Here is a 22,204-nt window from a genome sequence, read left to right as displayed (position 1 = left end):
GTTTTCTTAATTAATAAGAACGACCTGAAGAAGCACCACATCTTGCTACCCTTTGCCTCTATCAGAATATCGTTTTAGAGTTTCCCCTCATATCTCTTAGGCACATGGGTAACGGAACAGAATTTGGGAGCTCTAGTAGTTGCCATTGGTGGCCGGTACATGCCCAGGCCTTACCACTTCTGTGCACGTCTGAGGCACCCACACCCTAACCCCTGGAACCTAAGCATATGTTATGTTACATGGAAAAAAGGATGCTGCAGATATAATGAAGGTTATAGGCCTTGAAACAGGGAGATTATTCTGGATTACCTGGGTGGACTAGTCACATGATCCCTTAAACACTGAGAACTTTCTCCAGCTGAAGTCTGAGAGGGAGCAGACAGGAAAGTCAGAGTGACTGAAAGCGTGGGAGTACCTTCACCTACCATGGCTGGGGGGAGCTGCATGGAGAATCTGAGCAGGAATGGGGGCAGTCTCTAGGCGCAGAGGACCTCAAGGAACTGAACTTGGCCAACAACCTGAGTGAACTTGGAAACAGGCTTATCCCTCGAGCCTCCAGGAAGAAAGGCAACCTATCGGACACCTTGATTGCAGCCTGGGGAGACTAAGCAGAGCATTCAGTTGAGTTAAACTGTACCTGGCCTTCTGACTTACAGAACTGTGAGATAATAAGAGGGGTTGTTCTAAGGTACTAAATTTGTAGTGACTTGTTATAGAAAACGAATACACAGACCAACCTCCAGTTGCCAAGGCCTCTTTGCTTTCTCTGGCCTCCGGAGCCCACCCTGCCCTAGAGGATGCAGGACAGAAGGGCCAGGGAATTGATGGGTAGATGGACAGTCAGAGTTGGGGGGCTACACACCCTGCACCATCAGTGCGGTGGCGTCAAGGTGTGCTCCTCACTGAGACCCAGGGTTTCCTGGCAGAGTAAGCTCCCGGGGCATGCTTGATAGCGCTTTTTTTTTTTTTTTTTTTTTTTTTTTTTTGCCTTCCTTCCCTTCTCATATTTTTTCCCTTCTGATCTCTTCTGATGTTTCTTGGAATCAATTTCCAAATAAACAATATGTCTCAGGGTCTATTTCTGGGGGGACGCAAACTAAGGCAGCACTATCTTCCTATCTCATCTTCTCTGTAAAATTAAATCAACTGATAATTATGAGAACATTAAAACAGCAAAGTTTCCCCAATTGGTTATTATATATCTTCACTATAGCAATCACTTCATATTCATCATCTGAGTAACCTCTCAAAAAAGACAAAACAGAAACCAAAAAAAATGAGGTCGGAACTGGATTATCCACCACTGAGTAGACAAGAAAATTGAGGTTTGGGGTTGGTACATAACTACTGCTCACGATTTCACATACAATGCAAAGAAAGAGATTCACAACATATCTGTGTGATTCTAAAACCCCTGCACAATGCTATTTAGCCTTTATCAGGCCTTCCTTATTTAGTATATAAGCTATTCGATTTATAGGATTCATTCTGTGAAATTCATTTCAACAGGTCAAGTGCACTATGTATGGAGAAAGCAGCATTTCTCAATGTCATGAAACCCTGCTGAAGAAACGATGCATTTGACCACAGCTTTAGGGGCTATGTCTTTTTCATTGCTCCACCCTCAGCAGCCAGCATAGCTCCTGACACATTACCTACGCATGTCTCCTGAATATATGAATCCATAATCTCCTCAATGGATCATATTTCCTTTGCTTAGTGACCCTGTTAAGATCTCTTCTATCTCCTCATTTTCATGTTAATCAGTCTTCTGTCTCCAAAGGCTCCTCTTAGGAAGTTGAAAGACTGCCTTGCCAGGCCAGTGACTTACATTTTCCAGGTTGTACGGGGCTGACCTAAAGTATCTCGGCTAAACCCGAGTGCAGACGGGAGATATGAGGAGCAGTCAAGCATAGGTCCCTCTGCTCTTTTGTATGGAGACTCTTTCTGCACCAGTGTATTCCCAGAGGCTCCGCTATAGCAGTCCAGATGCTAGCTCAACACTGATATGTGTTATTGTACTGCTTCATGTAATCTCTCATAAGCAGCAGCCATGAATGGATGTCAGAATTGGGGAAGATCAAGCAATGAAATGATTTACTCAAGATTGTCCATTCAAACAATGGTAAAGCCATATTATCATAATAACTTGCCCAATTTCTCCTCGTTCAGGGCTCACATGAAACACCAAAATGTGCTAAACAGTTTCTGTTAAAATTTTGTTGAAGAAATGATACTGCACAAATTCTTAATGTCCACACAGGGTGTTTTCATAAGGAAAGCATATGGGGCCCTACTGTCATTTCTCCCCTGAATCAGACATGAGAAATTATTGAAGAAGGTAGGAGTATAAAGTGTTATTGTTTAGAAGGAAAAGAGAGACAAAACTAAGAAAAACAGAAAACCAGCTTATGTGGAACAGCTTTTATAAAATACTAAGCACAGCACCAGGCAATAGTACATGCTCCATAGACGTGCACCTTAGTTATCTGGTATTTCTTTTTACGATGGCATGCTAATAGTTTACGTAGTGATGGACAGCCAGTGCAAATGTTAAAACGGCCTCACAGAGCTTGACTTCTGAGTCCCACGGGACAGATGGGTCCAGTGCAAAGAGATCTACCTGCTTGGGGGCTCAGCTCAGCACCCACTATATTTGCAAATTTCACAGATGCATTAGCTTGGGCTGGCATAAGAAAATACCACTGACTGGGTGGCTTAATTGACAGAAATTGATTTTCTCAGCCTTCGGAGGGCTGGAAGCCTGAGATCAGGGTGCCAGCAAGGTTGTAAGGTTGTGTTCTAGCAGAGCTCTGTTACTGGCTTGTAGATGGTCCCCTATATCCTCACCTGGCCTCCCCTTTACATCCGGGGACATATCTTTGAATATGCTTCCTCTCTCTCTCTCTCTCTCTCTCTCTCTCTCCTCTTCTCTCTCTCTCTCTCTCTCTCTCTCTCTCCCTCTCTCTCTCTCTCTCCCTCTCTCTCTCCTCTCTCTCCTCTCTTCTTATAAGGTCCTAATCCCATCACGGTGTCTCGCCCTCAATGAACCATGCCAACCCTAATTATCTTCCAAAGACCCCATCTCTGAATAGAATTACTTTAAGGGTTAGGGCCTCACGTATGAACTTTGGGTGGGTGGTCACACACATTCAGTCCAACATTGAGTTCAGAGCAGTAGATTTTCAGTTTCCCCACTAACATGGGGCTTCAGAACAGGAACACAAAGTCTTCTTCTTTGGGATGTTCTGAGAACTGTATAAAGTGGCACATGGTTGTGGACTCCTAGGAGTTCACACATAATGGGAGATGAATAAAGGGCAGGCTCCCTGCCCTGCCTCTGGGATTTTGCACCGTTAAACTCACTGGCTCCTCTCACATAACAGGTAGATCAGTAACGCTTAACCAGGGAGGGCCATTCATTTCCATATTCTGGACCTCAGCTTCTCCAACAGTATAAAGAGTTCAGATCAGAGGTTTCCCAAAATCCCTACAGTTCTAACATTCTCTTCCAATGCTTGTTTCATGTTCTTACTGATACTGAGTTCTTAAAGTAATTGATGTTTTACCCAGTATGCAGAACTTTAGTAACAAGAAAATTATAAAATCTAATTAAAGCTCTGAAAAATACACTTATAACCAGCTTTGATTATGCTATTATTCATTACAAATTATAAACGATATATTCTGATATTTCTCACATCTTTTCTGATAATTTTCATCAGAAGCTATCTAGTACTTATTAGAATGGTTCAGTGCTAATTTCATAAAATGTAATGATTAGCTATTGATATTGAGAGGGCTCTCAACAGTAGGACCGTTTAAGTAAATTATATCAACCTAAAGAACTGTGCTAGTTTTGCTTTATTCAGAAAACAAAAAAATATTAAAAATTAGTTTTAGTTATCAATTATGTAAGAACAAAATAAAGAGTAAAAGGAGAGAGGGATGCACTCAGAACATTAAAGATTGAACACGGGTCTATCCTAAGCTCTGTTACTTCTGAACAATGTGGTAGAACTGGCTTCATGATGGACCAACCCACTGTAATGAACATTAGTCGTAGATCAATAAGTCATAATCTTGGTAGTGTGCACTGAAGACTGAAATTACAAGCACAAGCGTTCCAATTTCTCCACAACCTGACCAATTCCTGCCTTTAGTTTTTTGGATAATAATCATCCTAACAGGAATGAGGAGACATCTCACTGTAGTTCTGATTTGCATTTCCCTGATGGTTAGTGATACTGAATATCTTTTCATGTATTTATTAGTCACGTGTATGTCATCTAGAGTGTCTAGTCATGTCTTTAGCTCAGTTTTAATCAGATTATAGATTCTTGTGGGCTTTATTTTTTGGCTTTGAGTTGTAGGAGTTTCTTGTATGCGGGGGTGGGTAAAGTAGGTTTATAATTGTTCATATTGATTAATACAAATATATAATGCAATAATTAATAATACAAAAATAAACTGTTTCATGTGCTCAAAACATAGACCTACTTTTGCCCACCCCTGCATTTAAAAAATTAACCCCTTATCTGACATGTGGTTGGCAAACATTTTCTCCCATTATACAGTATCTTTTCACTCTTCTGTTTCCTCTGCTGTGCAGGAGCTTTTTAGTTCAATGCAGTCCCTCTTGCATATTTTTGCCTTTCGTGCCAATGCTTTTGTTGTCATATCCATGAAGCCATTCATGGAAATCAGTGTGGATATTTTTTTTAAATGATAAATACAATTACTGTATGATCCAGAAATCACACTTCGTGCATTTATCCAAAAGAATTAAAATCAGCATCTCTAAAATATATTTAGCACTCCAATGTTCAATGATGCACTAGTGACGATAGTCAAGATGTGGAAATATCCATTGATAAACAAGTGGCTAAAGTGAATGTTGTAAACATACAATGGGATATTATTCAGATTTACAAAAGAATGAAATCTACCACTTTCAACAGTGCGGGTGAACCTGGAGGGCATTATGCTAAGTGAAATAAGCCAGTCACACAAGGAAAGGAGGGCGTGAGTCCATCTATATGAGGTATACAAAACAGCCACACTCACAGAAACAGAGAGTAGAATGGTGGTTATTGGGGGCTGGGAGAAGGGAAAATGGGGAGGTACTAACCAATGGGCATAAAGTCTCAAATACGTAAGATGAGTAAGTTACAGAGAACTGCTGTACAACACTGTCTCTATAGTTCTATAACAGTACTGTACTGGACACTTAAAATTTTGTTAGAGGGTGAATCTCATGCTAAGTGTTCTTGCCACAATAAAATAAAAAATAATAAAAGACTAAATTTAGCAACTAGTAGGCTAAGACTTTGAACATGACCTTGAATTAAAAAATAAATCAGGGAAGAAGTGAGAGAATTAGTTGCCTAATGAATAGCTTCAGAAGTTTTTATTTTATTTAACAAAACTCCTCAGATACCCCAGCAGTAAGCTGGCATGATCATGGAGGAGGATGGCAAGTGCTTTTTCCAGTTTTGCTCTGTATACTTTTGAAGTGCTAAAATCTTTTAAAATTATCTACCCAAGCATGGCTTGTGGAAAAGAGATAAAAAGCTAAAAACGGGAAAAAAACACATTATGCAGAACTCATTTGAATGATTTATTTTAAAATGTTACTGAAGAAAAGAAAGGAAATTCTTTAGTACACAGAATCTATGTCTGAAATCCTTTGGGGAGATACAAATTTATTTTATTCACATAATCTGGGCAATAAAATTATGGCATAATCACACAAACATTTTATGAAATAATGTCTGGTAACTGAGGAATGCAAATCACTAGGCAATTTCCAGATCTCCATATTATTTGCATATTTAGAACAGGCTACTTCTAGAAATCTATTTTGCAGAAGGATAGGATGTGTGTGCACACACACAAAACACTGTTATTGAGGGATTACTATGCCTCTTTCTCTATCTCATTTAATACAAACAAGTATCCTTTTCTACAGATTACTCCTCTTCCCACCAGGGACCCCACATAACGATTCTTAGGGGGAAGCCATTTAGCAAGGAGAGGAAGGCATGTGCTTCACTGTACTGACCATGATGTCTAGAAAGCAGTGGTACCATTTATAAAAAGAGGACAATTTGGAGAAGTCCTAATTTAAGAAATAATATAAAGATGTGGAATGCTATGTGTCAAGTGATGTAAAGTCATCCAAAATCTGATTTCTAGAAATTAAAAAAAAAAAATTCCTCCTTCTTCGGACTGCTTTTACTGTGTTGCATAGATTTTGGGTGGTTGTGTTTTCATTTTCGTTTGTCTCAAGGAATGCCGTAGACCAATTCCAGCATTTATGCCAGGGTTCTTGTTCCGGCAAAGGTATCTTTTGATTTCTCCCTTGATCTCATTGTTAACCCATTCATTGTTGTTTAGCGTGTATGTGAGTGAGTGAGTGAGTGAGTGAGTGTGTGTGTGTGTGTGTGTGTGTTTTCTCTTGTAATGACATTAAGAAGCTAGGCAAATTCCTTGGCAAGTAAAATGGGGAAACTGAGACAGATGGCCGATTCAAACTGACTCTACCTAGCATCCTGACACACTTGCCTTCTCCTTTGCAAGACCACTCCTAAGATCTAAAGGTTCCCAGGAGCTTTACAACTGGGGGGCGGGGACAGTTCACCCTGAGCTATCCCCCTGAGCCTGTCTCCCCTGGCCTTTCTTTTGCTTCTGCAACTCGTCTCCCAAGTCCAGGCAGCCCAGCTGGTCCATTTCTTCTGCTTCTGTGACTTTCTTTCTAAAAGGCCAAGGCAGCTCTCTGAGCAGCCCACTAGATTCTTCCTTTCCAGTGTACAGTGGGGCCTTGACTTACGAGTTTAATTTGTTCTGCGACGGAGCTCGTAACTCAAATTACTCCTATGTCAAATCAAAAAGTGAACGAGTGACACACGTGATGCTGGGCTGATGTTGTGGCGTTCACTGTGATGTTCGCTGCGCCAAGTAGCGGTGGGGTATCTGAAGCTGGTTCGTAACCCGAATTTTAGCTCGCAGCTCAAAGCAAAAAATTGGCCGAGAGATGGCTCGTATCTAGAAAAACTCATTAGTCGGGACACTCATAAGTCAAGGCCCCACTGTATTTTCACTATGCTTGCTGAATAAACTTCCCTTTGCATTAGAGTTCTTGGCTCTGAATTCTCCCTTTGTCATACTCAAAAACTGAGATTGCCCATAACAATACCATTGTAGCTGGAGAAGATGCTTGATGTAGGTGGAAAAAGGTGAAGGAATTAAGAAGTACACGTGCACTGACCACCAGGGGGCAGACACTCAATGCAGGAGCTGCCCCCTGGTGGTCAGTGCACTCCATAGGGAGAGCACCAGACACTGGGCTCACGGCTAGTGAATACAGCTGCTGCAGTGTGAGCCTGTCCCGCCTCCTTGGCAGCATTACTGAGCAGTGGCAGCAGCAGGCCCAGCAGGGCTGGGTGAGTGGGAGCGGCGCCTGGCCCAGGCTCGGGCTTCTCCCTGGCCGCCTGTTGCTTTGCACACTACTACATTCCTGGCCTGTGGGGACTGGGCAGAAACTGGTAGTCCTACATCCCTGAGGGGTCCCAGATTGCAAGAGGGCGCAGGCCAGGCTGAGGGACTCCACCGGTGCACGAATCCATGCACCAGGCCTCTAGTAACTATATATGGTTCCAGGTGTTTATTGGAAATACTGGGGAAAACTCTGTATAGTATATGATTGTCTAACCACTATGCTGTACAATAGAACAAACACAAAATAATACTGAATGTAAACTGTAATTAAAAGAAAACAATCCTCTTAGAGGAAAATTTCACAGGGAGACAGGGTAAAAAGAAGTGAAAATAGAATTTAGGAAAGTTTAGTGTCATAATGGTAAGAACAGAGGGATTTTGAAAGTTTAGGGCAATGTATTAGTTTCTTATTGCTGCTATAACAAAATATCATAAATATAGTTACTCAACACAAATTAGTTATCTTACAATTCAAGAGAGCAAAAGACTGAAATGGCTCTCACAGCAAAAATCAAGGTGTCTGCCGGGTTGTGTTTTATTGGTCTGTTTTTTTCCTGGAGACCCTAAGGGGGAAAGTTTCCTAGCGTTTTCCTACTTTTAGAGGCTGCATTTGTTGCTTGCCTAATGGTCCCCTTCATCTTCAAACTAGCAATTACATTACTTTCGATTCTGATTCTGTGTTCACGTCCTCTCTCACTTTGCCTCTCCTGTTTTCATCTTTCCCTTGTAAGGACCCTTGTGATGATACTGGGCCCATCCAGATAATCCAAAATAATTTCCCTATCTCAAAATCCATATTCGCAAAGTCCCTTTGCCATGTCAGATAACATTCATATAGGTTCTGGGGACTAAAATGCAGACATATTTGAGGGGCCATTATGCTGCCAACCACAGACTGTCATAAAAGCATAAGAGTATTAGTGAGCTTTTAAAATAGGAAGGGGAAGCCATGAAGAGAAAATGGAAACAAAGATGAAGATTCTCATTCAAATAATTCATCAGCATAAGGAAAAAGAAAGTAAGATGGCTGAGTAGCTATCTCAGTTCCATCTTTCTGACCAATAAAATTTCTTTTAAATTATAAACATTATTAGATATAGTTTACCAATATTTTTCTAAGGTAAAATTTCTATTAGCAAAATGCATGGATTTTACAAAATGTATAATTTTATAAATTTGGGTAAATGTATACACATGACTAACCAACACGCCAATCTAAAGAATTTTTCAATAACTCTACAATAAAATTCCCACATCCTTATGTGAGTCTCGTCTTCTAGTTGCTTGAATTAATTCTGATGTTCAGTTGATGTTGCTACTTTATAAAGAAATGGCCCAGTGATGTTTCTTTTATTGTTTGCTTTTGAAAAATTTTTATCAGCCAAATATACACATATGCATACATACACACACAAACATGTTTATATTACATGTTTACAAGCCCAATTTAAAAACCATAAAACAGTGGTCCCTAACAATAACTTAGTAAATTGTTACAGTACAATTTAAATGTTTTAGTTGATTTTTTAAAGAATATTACCACTTGTAAGGAAATACTTTTAAAAAAATAAACACTTATGTGTACACATTTTAGTTATTGATTCTTATTTTTAATGGAATAAAGAAAGTTATGTTGTCATAATCTGGTGGGTATAATTACCGTAGATATTTTATCATGTCATGATTTAATAAAATTTTATGTTTAATTCTTAAATGTGCTCAAACACACTGCTCAGAGTCCTTGGGGCAATCACAATATATGCTGCAGATGCATGAGGGGAAAAGAGAAAAGCTATTAGTGTTAAGAGTTGATGGCCATTTAAATCCTTCACACATCAGTGGAAGAATGGATTTCTTAGTACTGGAAAGCACAATGCCTACTTGCATATTATAGATTTGTGATTAAATTAAACTTCAAATCTCACTGAAAACTTGTATAATTAAAGGCTTTTGCAAAAGTGTAATCTTCATGCATTAAGTAAAACTTTGTATTTTTTTTTTCCCGTTGATCTTTTAAATGACCTTATTCTAAAATGTTGCATGAATTGAGTTTTAAAATGGCAGGAAAGGAACAAGTCCCTTGAAAATCAATGCCACTGATTTCCATTCATGCAGATGCATTAAGTTTTTCACTGGTTGATGTTCTTCTTTTCAAGTAGATTAAAGTCAGACTGAAGACCAACTTCCTACCTTCTGCCCAGCCCCACTTCCCACCCACATTTCCAGGACTGCCTGAGAACATTCTTGAACAAACAACATTTGACAACATCTCATGTCAGTGATTTGTTCTTTTCTTCTAAAAATTTGAGCATTGCTATAATAAAATGAACTACATTGATGATAAACTACAAATAAAAATATTTATAAGAATGTATTATAATGAGATATGTATGAAATAAAATACAATGTGAAATATTTATTGAATATAAAATAGAGATACTTAGATTTAAACATTTAAATCTATAAAGAGAAATGCCAAATTCAGATATATCCATAATGTGAAGGGGAAATGCAGCTTAATTATTAATGTATTTCCTTAGTGTTCCTGTAAAAGGAACACCATCTGTCTCATGCAGAACTGCACTGAAGTCAGGAGACCCAAGTCTCAGTATTACCATGGTTTAAGACCCTGACAAGTCAATATCTTTTAACTATTTACCACGATATCCTGGTGACCTCAAAATATGTATCTTTAGAAAAGCTGTTTATTGAATTAATGTTTTTATTCTCTCTGCTGGGGGGTAGGGGATGTGTTCCATAGTCACCTCTCAATCAACATCTCCATTCAACTTGTCATTTTCCCCTAAGTCCTTAGGGTTTAGGCTGATCCTGATTTCTCTAGTTTAATGAATGGCATTATCACCCACCTCTTCAGCTATTCTCAGCCTGTTAGATATCTCCTCATAGTTCACCCCCATCCCTGCTGTCCACTTTATACATTTGATTTATGAGCAAGTGCTATAGATTCTAATCCTATATTAACTTTCCAGCCCATTTCTTCTTTTCTATTCCAACTAAAACTGCTTCAGGGCAGGCTTTGCTCTGATGAGTTTATAAGAGATCTCCCTGCCTCCAATCCTGTTTCCCTCCAATTTTTTCTTCAGATTGTTGTCACAACAATCTTGGAAAATAAAAACCTGGTCTCGTTACCCATCCCCCACCCCTTGCTTAGAATTCTTGACGTGCTTTCCTTAAAATTCAGAAAAAGTTTTCAAGATAAAACAAGGAATGCACTGTTAAATTCTGACTGAACTGAAGAGCAGATTGACCTAATTTTCATCATCTATGAAATGCTTAAGATCTCATTTGAGTAACATTAAGGACTATCAATCTCCCAAATTCTAGCATCACACATGAAATTCCAGTGCCTTCTGTTCCTGGTCCAGGACACTCCTGTCTTCCCACCATCACCACACACTGTCTTCATCTCTTAGACACTCAGTTTATAATACAGAAGACTGAGACCAAAAGTCTCCGGATAATCTTATGAATGAATAATGCCCTGGGATATCATGGGAGCAGACTGCCCTGTCTGAAGGCTGACTCCAGAAGAAAACATTCACAAATGTTTTATAGATAACCTCTGGCCACATTCCTGCATGTCGTGTCCCTTCTACCCAATCATCTTACATATCACAATGACTCAAATGTCGCAATAAATTATTAGCATTATGAAAGAGGCGATAAAAAGGCTTTTGATGTTTGTCTTTTGAAAGTATTTTATCTTCTTGACATATCAGATAGTACATACAATGCTATAAAGGCAAGCAAGGTCCCCCAGCTATCCCAACATGTGTGTCCATATGACTCAAATCAACTCCAATCTCCGTTTGCATGGCACAGGGCTGGCAAGAATCTATAGTTCAGATAGTCACCTGCATATAAGGGAAGGAAGAAGATAGAAGACCAGCACAACTAACTGAAGGGTAACACTGACATCAGACTGGGACCATCAGCATTTGATAATCAAAATTATTATGAATTCAGTGGTTTTTAGTTCAATGTGTGTTCAGTATACATTTTTAAAAGATAGCCAACAAAACTGGATAAATTTGAATAACTTATAAGGAGTAAGCATAAGTTATGTAGACCCTGTATGTAACTCAGTTTCTCAACATTTTAGGATGGATACTTATTCATCATGGGGAACTGTCCTGTGCCTTGTAGGTTTAGCAGCATCCCTAGCCTCTACTCCCTAGATGCCAGTAGCTCCTTCCCCCTAGTTCTGCCAACCAAAATGAGTCTCCAGACATTGCCAGATGTCCCTTTTGAGAAAAGAAAGGTACGCAAGATTGCTCCTGGTTAAAAATCACTGATACAGACAGAATACATAATTGTTTTCAGATAAGGGACATATTATTGAACTTTTTTTCAGCAGCAGAGAAGAAATACACATTGATTCTTTTCTCATAGCATGGGGGTTTTAGCACAGGTAGCTAGGTATTAATAAAAGAGAAGGAAGCAAAACTGGCTATACTTAATTAGGTCAGAAGTTACAGCCTCACACACTCCAGGAGACAGCTACACTGCCCCACCAAGGGGCTAACACCCCTCCATCTCCTGTGTAGCGAGGAAGGACTAGATTTCCAAATTCCTGGGGTACCACTGTCCCAGTAGCAGGATTATCCAGGGAAGATGTGAAGGAAATGCCTTTGCTGGGTGCATACCCAATAGAAGCTGAGATGGCTCAGGGGGAAGTAAGTGTGTGCAGGGTAGAAACCAGATGATGCAGCAGAACATTGGGGCATGTTGCAGCAGAAGCCAAGATGGTGACCATAACGGGGAGGAATCTAGCCTGGAAAAAGGGGACCCAACCCAAGTCCGTGAAGGATTGGGAAAGAGACTGTTCAGTCTGAAAGCCTGAGATAATACAAACAAAGCCTAATAAAGGCCTCTCGCTCACAACCATTCGCCTGTCGATTCATGGTCTTGTGTGCTCGTGTGTTTTCATGTAGCAGCCGTGCGGGTCAAACAACCACTCAGCTCCAAGTGTGGGCCTGGCAGCTGTGTGGACACGGCAGCCATGTGGATCTGAGCACAAGCCTGGGTATAGCAGCACAGCGCCAGCCGAAACACAGCCAGGAACAGAGACTAAGCTAGCCAGATGGGGACAGAGACTGAACTGGACTGAGTTTTGGCATGGACTGAACTGATGGCACAATTTCTGGACCCTGGTCCTTCTTCTGAGCTTGATGAAGAGTAGGCTGGGCTTCTTCCACAGTGAGATGGACCTGAACCACCTGGCCATGGGTGAGACACAGTCACAGAGAACCTGGGGACAGCCCTTTGTGCTTACTCCACTTCAGTAAGTCTTACCACTACACCTCATCCTTCCATGCGTGGGCCCCGAAATGCATTTCTCCTGACACTGCAAGAACCCCAATTCATACCGGCCACATCAGAATCTTTATATTTTTAATTAAAAATAAAAATTATGAAGAAATAATGCAGGGTGGTATTCTTAACTCAGTGAACACACATTTTCTATTGTATCCTTGAGTAGGAATATTTCAATAGAAAGTTTTTTCTATTGTTTAGCCCTTCACGGTAATCAAAGAAAGGTATAATATAAAGGTATTAGTTGAACATCAAAGGCTAATGATAAAAAGTATAAATAGAAATACAAGATGACTTTTCCATGAGGCAAAAAGAAATGGAGACCAAGGGGGAAAGCATTACAGGAAAATTCAGATTTGTTCTACTCTATTCTATTCATTTAAGTAAGCATTATACTTCTACTTATGAGCCAAGAAGTGTCTAAGTTGTTTATAAATACTAAATCACATAATCCTCTTCAAACTCAATGAGCCTAGTGTTATTAATATTCCTATTGTGCAGCTGTGGGAAAGAAGGCTCATAGAGATGAAGTTGCTAAAACAAGTTGATTGACAGGATCAGAGTCTGAACCAGGTAGTCTGGCTGTAGGGTCAGTGTACTTGATGTCTACACTTTAAGAATGTACACTAATCCAAATCACGGGCTCAAGGAAAACTAGTTCTCTACTCAGAACACTTACGATACAAAAATTTGTGTGTTTTCCACACCAAACAATTCTCCTGTTCTCTGGGTGTCCTGCATTTAATTCAATCCTGACTCTACCTACCTGGAGTTAGCACAGACCCCACAGGTTAAGGGTTCAGTCACAGGACTGCCCCCTACCCCCACTTTAGATGCCAATCACAAGTAGTGAGTCCCTAAGTTACCCACTCTTCTATCTGATTTGGCTACAAATTGGGGATGCCCATGACCCCCTCCTCAGATTCCATAATTTGCTATAATGGCTCACAGGACTCGGGGAGACACTACTTACTAGTCCTGGTTTATATAAAGAATGTTAAGGATACAGAGGAACAGCCAGAGAAGGGGCACCAGGGGGCAGGTCCAATAGGAACTGGGTGCGCTACCCTCCGGGCACATGGATGCATTCACCAACCCGGAAGCTCTCTAAACCCCTTCATATGGGTGTTTTTTTTTTATGAAGATTCCATTATGTAGGCATGATTAAGTCATTGGCCATTGATGATTAACTCAATCTTCAGCCCCTCTCCCCTCCCTGGGGGAGACTGGAGGGTGGGCCTGAAAGTTCCATCTCTGTGATGATATGGTTGGCTCCTCTAGGAACCACCCCATCCTGACACTATCAGAAGCACTAGCCACCAGTCATCTCATTAACACAAATTCTGGTCTGGTGAAAAGGGGCTTATTATGAATAACAAAAGATGCTCCTCTCACCCCTATCACTCAGGAAATTACCAGTGTTTCATGCCAGGAACTGGGGGCAAAGACCAAATATACACTGAGTGGCAGATTATTATGACCACCCCATCAGTACTTCGTTGGGCCACCTTTTGCCTTCAATACTGCGGCAATTCTTCTTGGCATTGACTCCACGAGATGTTGAAAGGTGATGCGAGGAATCTGACACCATGCCTGATGAATAGCACTGTCCAGTTCTGTGAGATTTGATGGTTGTGGAACCAGCTGCCTGATGGCTCTTTTAACTTCGTCCCACAAATGCTCAATTGGATTGAGATCTGGTGATTGTGGGGGCCACCTAAGCAAGGTAAAGTCTCCCTCATGTTCTTGAAACCACTCTTGCACAATACGAGCACCGTGGTATGGCGCATTGTCTTGTTGGAAGAAGCCATCTCCATTGGGATATGCCACCAACATGATAGGATGAACTTGATCAGCAACCATACTTAGTTATGTTGTGCTATTCAGACATTGTTCCACATGAATTAAAGGGCCCAAATCATGCCAGGAAAACATGCCCCAAACCATAACACTGCCCCCACCAGCTTGAAGGGTTGTACTCATGCATGTGGGGTGCATGCTTTCATGCTGTTTCCGCCAAATTCTCACTCTGCCATCTGCATGATGCAACGGGAAGCATGATTCATCAGACCACATGACTTTTTTCCAATGCTTGACTGTCCAATCCTTGTGTTCCTGTGTGAATTGGAGACATTTTATCTTGGTAACTGCAGACAGCAAAGGTGTTGGAACAGGCCTTCAGCTGTTTTGCTGATACTCGCTCCATGGTTCCCAGCGCCAACAATCATCCCACGTTCAAAGGCTGTTAAATCGCGTTGTTTACCCATATCTTCAGAAAAAAATCACTTCTACTATCATGGTAAACAACCTGCTTCTCTATTTATAATGGTCTGGCCCTCTAGCAACTTCAGCGAAATTATAGCTAATTTGCCTACAAATGTCAGGTGGTCATAATAATCTGGCCACTAAGTGTATATATTTTTTGTTATGTAACAATATCACATCTGAACACTATCTTCAGCTCCTGTATTTAACCCTCCCACGCCAAACCTTTAGAAGTCTATCTGTGTTTCCTGCCCGTCCTAGATCAGGTGACCCCTAGAGGTAATAAAAGAAACCTCCACAGAGGTGGGTCTGGGGGTCCTGGTGGGAACCAGAGTTCAGATCACAACTCTTGCCTACGCATGTGGAGTATCAAGGCTTAGAGACATGGAGAAGTGGCTAAATACCTGATGATATTCTATTTTTTCTTTGTTTGTAAATCATTTATGTATTTGAAAGAAAAGTTGCCATTTAAAAGTTTACATCTGTTTTCCAACATATTCAACTGACATCTCAGTGGGTTTGCCAAGGATAAGAAAAGGTGCCCATCTGGGGAGAGTGAATGGTCACATATCAGATCCTGAACAGCTAGAGTTGGAACAGGGATGCATGCTGCTACCAGGGCTCTCAAGAAACTAGGGACCTGCAGGAGAGCTCTCCTCAGCCTAGCAGCTGCTGCTGCCCATCAAAACCTACAGATGCAAGACAGACTGCTCTCATCACAGCAGGAAGACAGAGGAGTGGGGAAGGCAGCTGAGACCAGATATCTACAAAGACAGCTACTGCTTGAAGCTGCCGGACCCCTATGTTACTCAGACAATAGAGACCACAAGGCACTGTCTTTATTTGGATGCTAGCAAATCTCACCAACCTTGGGCCAAGGCAGGAGCATCCACACCTGCCCTCCACCAATCGCAAGCACTTCTGCTACCACACATGGGAGCCGAAGACGACTCAAAATGCTTACATACTTTATAGTAAAGAAATCCACAAAGGCCTGGCTGGCGTGACTCAGTGGTTGAGCGTAGACCCATGAACCAGGAGGTCATAGTTCGATTCCCAGTCAGGGCACATGCCCAGATTACAGGCTTGACCCCAGTATGGGGCATGCAGGAGCCAGCTGTTCAATGAGTTTTTTCTCATTATTGATGTGTATGTATGTATGCATATATGTATATATATGTGTATATATATGTGTGTATGTATATGTATGTGTATATATATATATATATATACACACACCTTCCTTTCTGAAATCAATAAAACTATATTTTTTAAAAAAGAAAACCACAAAGGAAGTGATCATTCAGATTAAATGTAATTCAATGAATCTGTTGAAAATCCTTACCTCAAAAGTAATTTTAAGGTAATGTCTGCCCAATCCATATACTCACCTAGATGAGTACATTTTTATCTCAATTATTAATAATTAATTCCCTGTTCATTTTACTGACATTCTCCAAATGGGAAAGAAAATTCATTTAATTATAGCTCAATTCTCACTGTATTGCTGAAGCTAAGAATGTTACATATTTTATAAGTTTGGTTTTACGTTTGAATGGTCCAATTCAAGAAAAAATAGTACGAACATTTAAAAATGTTATATATAGTTATTTTAGATAACATTACAGTATAGTAATCATGAAAGAAAGAGTTTCTATATCACTTTTATGAATAAAAGTATATAAAATTACCTACTAGCACTTGACCCTGGAAAATGTATACTTATCAAATTATAGAGGACAGAAAAATAGACTGGGACCAAGGCTTAGTCTGAACTAAGAATTGTTAAAGCAGCAGGGGTCTATTATGTTTTCCTCATTCATACATTTATTCATTCATTCAACAAATGGCTGTACTACCATATGCAAGAAACTGTATGTCTAAATTGCTTTTGGGAAAACTATACATGAACTTTAGTCCTAAATTAAATATGGTCTCATGCTATGAGTACTATTAACCCATACAGTTATTTAACTGTTCTTTCAGTTATGCATAATTACTACCTGCAGATAATTCAGTTGTAAAATTTCAATACTTAACCTTGAGACCTAAAAAATTATCCCCAATTAAACAGATAATTTGAAAGTCAAAAAATTTCATTATTTTGTTTTACTGATAACCCTGAAAGAGTTAATATTATGTTAAACTAGAGGCCCGGTGCACAAAATTCGTGCACAGGTGGGATCCCTAGGACTGGCCAGTGATCAGGGCCGATCGGGGCCTTCCGGCTGGAGGCCGGGGCCTTCCTTCTAGCTGTTAGCCAGGGCCTCCCTTTCACGGCTGCCGGCTGGGGCCTCCCTTCGTTCTGCACCAACCCCTGGTGCTTAGCACACATCATAGCAAGCAGCATAACTCCCAGTCTCCAGTTGAACTCCAGTGAGGACACTGTGCATATTAGCCTTTTATATATATAGATAATAAGTACATGACATGTGTCAATCATATATATATATATGTATATATATATACTAGAGGCCCAGTGCACAAAAATTTGGCCACCACTGTCACACTCGGGGCAGGGCCGATGGAGAGGTTATGGCTCTACCCTGTCACACACAGAGCAGGGCCGATCAGGGGGTTGGTGTGCTGCACCCTGTCAAACACAGAGCCGCAGGGCAATCAGGGGATTGGGGAGCTCCCCCCTATCAGGCACAGAGCAGGGCAGATCAGGGGGTTGGGGTGCCTTCCCCTGTCACGAACAGAGCAGGGCGGATAGGGAGGTTGTGGCCCCGCCCCCTGTCACACACAGAGCCGCAGGGCAATCAGGGGATTGGGGAGCTCCCCCCTATCAGGCACAGAGCAGGGCAGATCAGGGGGTTGGGGTGCCTTCCCCTGTCACGAACAGAGCAGGGCGGATAGGGAGGTTGTGGCCCCGCCCCCTGTCACACACAGAGCCGCAGGGCAATCAGGGGATTGGGGAGCTCCCCCCTATCAGGCACAGAGCAGGGCAGATCAGGGGGTTGGGGTGCCTTCCCCTGTCACGAACAGAGCAGGGCGGATAGGGAGGTTGTGGCCCTGCCCCCTGTCACACACAGAGCCGCAGGGCAATCAGGGGATTGGGGAGCTCCCCCCTATCAGGCACAGAGCAGGGCAGATCAGGGGGTTGGGGTGCCTTCCCCTGTCACGAACAGAGCAGGGCGGATAGGGAGGTTGTGGCCCCGCCCCCTGTCACACACAGAGCTGCAGGGCGATCAGGGGGTTTGGGCGCTGCCCCCTGTCACGCTGATCCAGTGCCAGGAGGCCTCGCGGCTCCGCTGATCCCAGTGCTGGGAGGCATATTACCCTTTTACTATATAGGATAGAGGCCTGGGGGCCGGCTGGTTTGCCCTGAAGGGTGTCCTGGATCAGGGTGGGGGTCCCCACTGGGGTGCCTGGCCAGTCTGGGTGAGGGGCTGAGGGCTGCTTTCAGGCTGGCAATTGACTGAAGCTCCCAACCGCTCCTTGTTTTCTTTTTTTTATTCTGGGCCAGCTTTAGCTCTGGCTCTAGCTCTGAGGCTTCCGCTGCTATAATCGAAACAATGTATAACTCTAGCTCTGAGATCCCGGCTGGCTGAAAGCTGATTTCTGGGGTTTTGTTTAGCTACTACATTTGCAACATAGTACATAGTTTCTTAGAGTTGTAGCTCAGAGGCCGTCAAGTCAGGCGGGGGTTGGAGTCCGCAGTCACTGCAGCAAGCAAACCTCATGTTCGCTTCCAGCTGCCTGGCTGCCGGCCGCCATCTTGGCTGACAGTTAATTTGCATAAGGATATGCTGATTAGCCAATGGGAAGGGTAGCTCGTACGCCAATTACCATGTTTCTCTTTTATTAGTGTAGATATATATAATCAATGCAGTATATAAACTCTGTCAGGGTTGTTAGAAAAACAAAATAATTCTCATTACTAATGAATATATTTTTCAGATAAAATTAAGGACATTTTTAGAATTCTCAACTATTTTCTATCATTTTTATTCCAAAGAGAATAAAACAAAATGAAAAAATGTTTATGAATTTTTTTCAATATCAGCATTCCAGCCACTTGGGATGGCAGTCTTACTGAAGATTAGGTGTTAATTTGTTAATTTCAACAAAAAGGTAAGGCAAAGTCATGCAGCTGTCAGTGGAAAAGGTGGCTTTACTGTAATGCAATAGAACAAATTAGCACTCTTAAGCAAGGTTGGTTAGAGAAGAGAGTTCCAGGCATTTGTAAGAAAAGGGCATATTGTTGAACAAGAAGGGAAAGCCAGCAGAAAATGAAAACTAGACTGGCTCACATTTTGCTTGGGAATGGATCCTTTGTAGGATATGCAGAAGTCCAGCTTGGTTTGCTGGTAGCATTTAAACTTAACCAGGTTCCTTTTATTGTTTTAAGAAAATTATAAAACTTTATTGATAGACAAAAGACCTAAATAAATGAAGCTATATCCCATGTTCACAGATGGAAGTACCCCGTAATATTATTTTTTAACATATTTTTATTGATTTCAGAGAGGAAGGGAGGGGAAAAGAGAGATAGAAACATCAATGATGAGAGAGAACCACTGATTGGTTGCCTCCTGCATACCCCCTACTGGGGATTGAGCTGGCAACCAGGGCATGTGCCCTTGAATGGAATTGAACCCAGGACTCTTCAGTCTGCAGGCTGATGCTCTATCCACTGAGCCAAACCAGCCAGGGCATCCCATATTATTTTTTTAGATCCCAATTTATTCTATAATTCAATGCAATTTCAATAAAAAACCCAACTTGGCTATATCTTATGTAGGCTATTTACAAGATAATTTTAAAATATGATAGGAAAAAAACAAAAATAGTTAAGACAATTTTAAAGGAGGAGGAGGAGGTATTTCTTATATCACATGTAAAAGGTTTTACTAAGGCTATCATAATTAAAATGGTATTATTTTAACACAGAGAGATAAATAGCTCCAATGGAATGGAACAGAGTTCAGAAATAGACCCAAACATATTTTAAAAGAGAAAAATAGCCCTGGCCAGTGTGGCTTAGTTGGTTGAGCATTGTCCCATGCACCAAGAAGTTGCCAGTTTGATTCCCAGTCAGGGCACATGCAAGGGTTGTGGGCTTGATCCCCACAAGGGGACATGCAGGAGGCAGCCAATGGATGGTTCTCTCTCATCAATGTTTCTCTCTCTCCCTCTCCCATCCCCTCTTCTCTAAAATCAATAAAAACATTTTTAAATAGAAAGAAATAGACCAAAACACCTATAATAACTTGGTATATGATCGCAGTGGTATCACAGATCTCTAGGGGGAAAAATAAAGAACAATTCAATAAATGGTGCTAGAATTAATCAATATGGAAAAATAAAATTAGCTTCCTACCTTGTTCTATATACAAAGAACAGGCTTCAATTAAAGCTCTTACAAATAAAATATTGGGGAACAGTTTTGTCAATGGAGTAGGGCAGGATTTCTTATGAAAGACCCCAAAAAGCGCAATACTGTAAAGGATAAATCTGACCAAGTTTCTTTTTAAAAGTTTAACATGTGACATCCACAGCATTGAGTGACAGAACCTCAGTGAGCATTTTCTTTGTACTCCTGATGATATTCTTTTCTTTTCACTCTATTTCATTAGTTTGCGAGAGAGAAAAGAAGCATGCTGGGCCTTTTAGGGCAAGTATGTAAGAATATGGTCTGTTCCCAGGCACGGTATGCTTTTTATAGGATGACATAAACAGGTCCTTCTGTCCGTGGAGTGGAACAAGAGGAAGAGCTCCCGTGCATAATGTATTGCTTTGGCACGTGCTCCCAACAGTGACTATATCACTGCTACCCAGTAGACACATGATTACTTTCTTTACATTTCTGTTATACTTCGGATCATTAAGCAATTCAGTCAGCATTTCCCTGAGCAACAGAATATCATGTGAGCGTGTGAGTTCAGTTTATGTGAACATGTGAACATATGAATGACTCATTAAAAGGGCAATTCAAAAGCTAGCTTTAAACACTGCTGAATGTTCTATTGAGTAAAGATAGGCATTTATTTAATGGAGAATGAGACACGTGTCAGTAGCAGTGTGGTGTGGTGCAGGATTCGTCGCCACTACATTAGCTGTGTGATCTTTTGGGAAACAACGTATTTAATTGCAAATCACTGCAACTTGGCAGTCCCTGCATTTCACTCAATCTGACTTTTCACTAGGACCACAATGATAACTGAGAGAATAGTAAACCCTCTCTAGACAAGATAAAATGACCCTCATATAAAAGTTTACATAAGGAACACAGTGGTAAGATTTCTACGCTAACATGTCCTGACAGCTCTCTCAAATTCTGAGAATGTTAGAAAGATGCTTCGAGAAAAGTGGAAAAGGCAGCTAGGATTAGTACAACCTTCATTCGAATAGGCACTGTGCCGGATGCTCTGTGTATGCTAACACTGCAATTCCTGCAATGTTCCTGGAAAGTAAGCATTTTTATTCCCAGTGAGGACAGAAAAACTGAGTCTAGAAGATCAGTAACAACATGTGGGTCTAGAAAATCAGTAACAACAAGTTTATAATTCAAATGTGAACCTGCCTCACTTGAAAGCTTTTCACATCCCCATGCTGTCTCTCATTGGGTTAGAATAAGTTGGTGTGCTGTGGTCTAGAAAATCAGTAACAACAAGTTTATAATTCAAATGTGAACCTGCCTCACTTGAAAGCTTTTCACATCCCCATGCTGTCTCTCATTGGGTTAGAATAAGTTGGTGTGCTGTGTCTTTAAAAAGTCTTTAAAATCCATAGAGTTTCTAGACCCTGAAGAAGATTCCTCTTTTCTTACTAATTACTATATTGCCCTTAAAAGTCAGCTCTCTCATTTAACAGCCAGTAATCAGATTATAAGCCTTCATGTTTATGAGCCACATATACTGTGGATGAAAAGGGGCCACATGCTAACCTGACTAGCTGAGGGAAGGCCTGCATGGCAGCCTTGCAAACTCAGAGACCTAAAGTAACCACAAAGGAGGGTCTGAAATTAATACTGTTAACTAAAAGCAGCTTATGGTGTGTAGTCATGTCCTAGGCCCGTGGTCGGCAAACCGCGGCTCATGAGCCACATGCGGCTCTTTGGTCCCTTGAGTGTGGCTCTTCCACAAAATACCACGTG

Source organism: Myotis brandtii, unplaced genomic scaffold (assembly GCF_000412655.1).
Source record: "Myotis brandtii unplaced genomic scaffold, ASM41265v1 scaffold165, whole genome shotgun sequence".
In the NCBI taxonomy this organism is placed as follows: domain Eukaryota; kingdom Metazoa; phylum Chordata; class Mammalia; order Chiroptera; family Vespertilionidae; genus Myotis; species Myotis brandtii.
The sequence above is the reverse complement of the archived record's forward strand: the minus strand, read 5'-3'. Positions refer to the sequence as shown.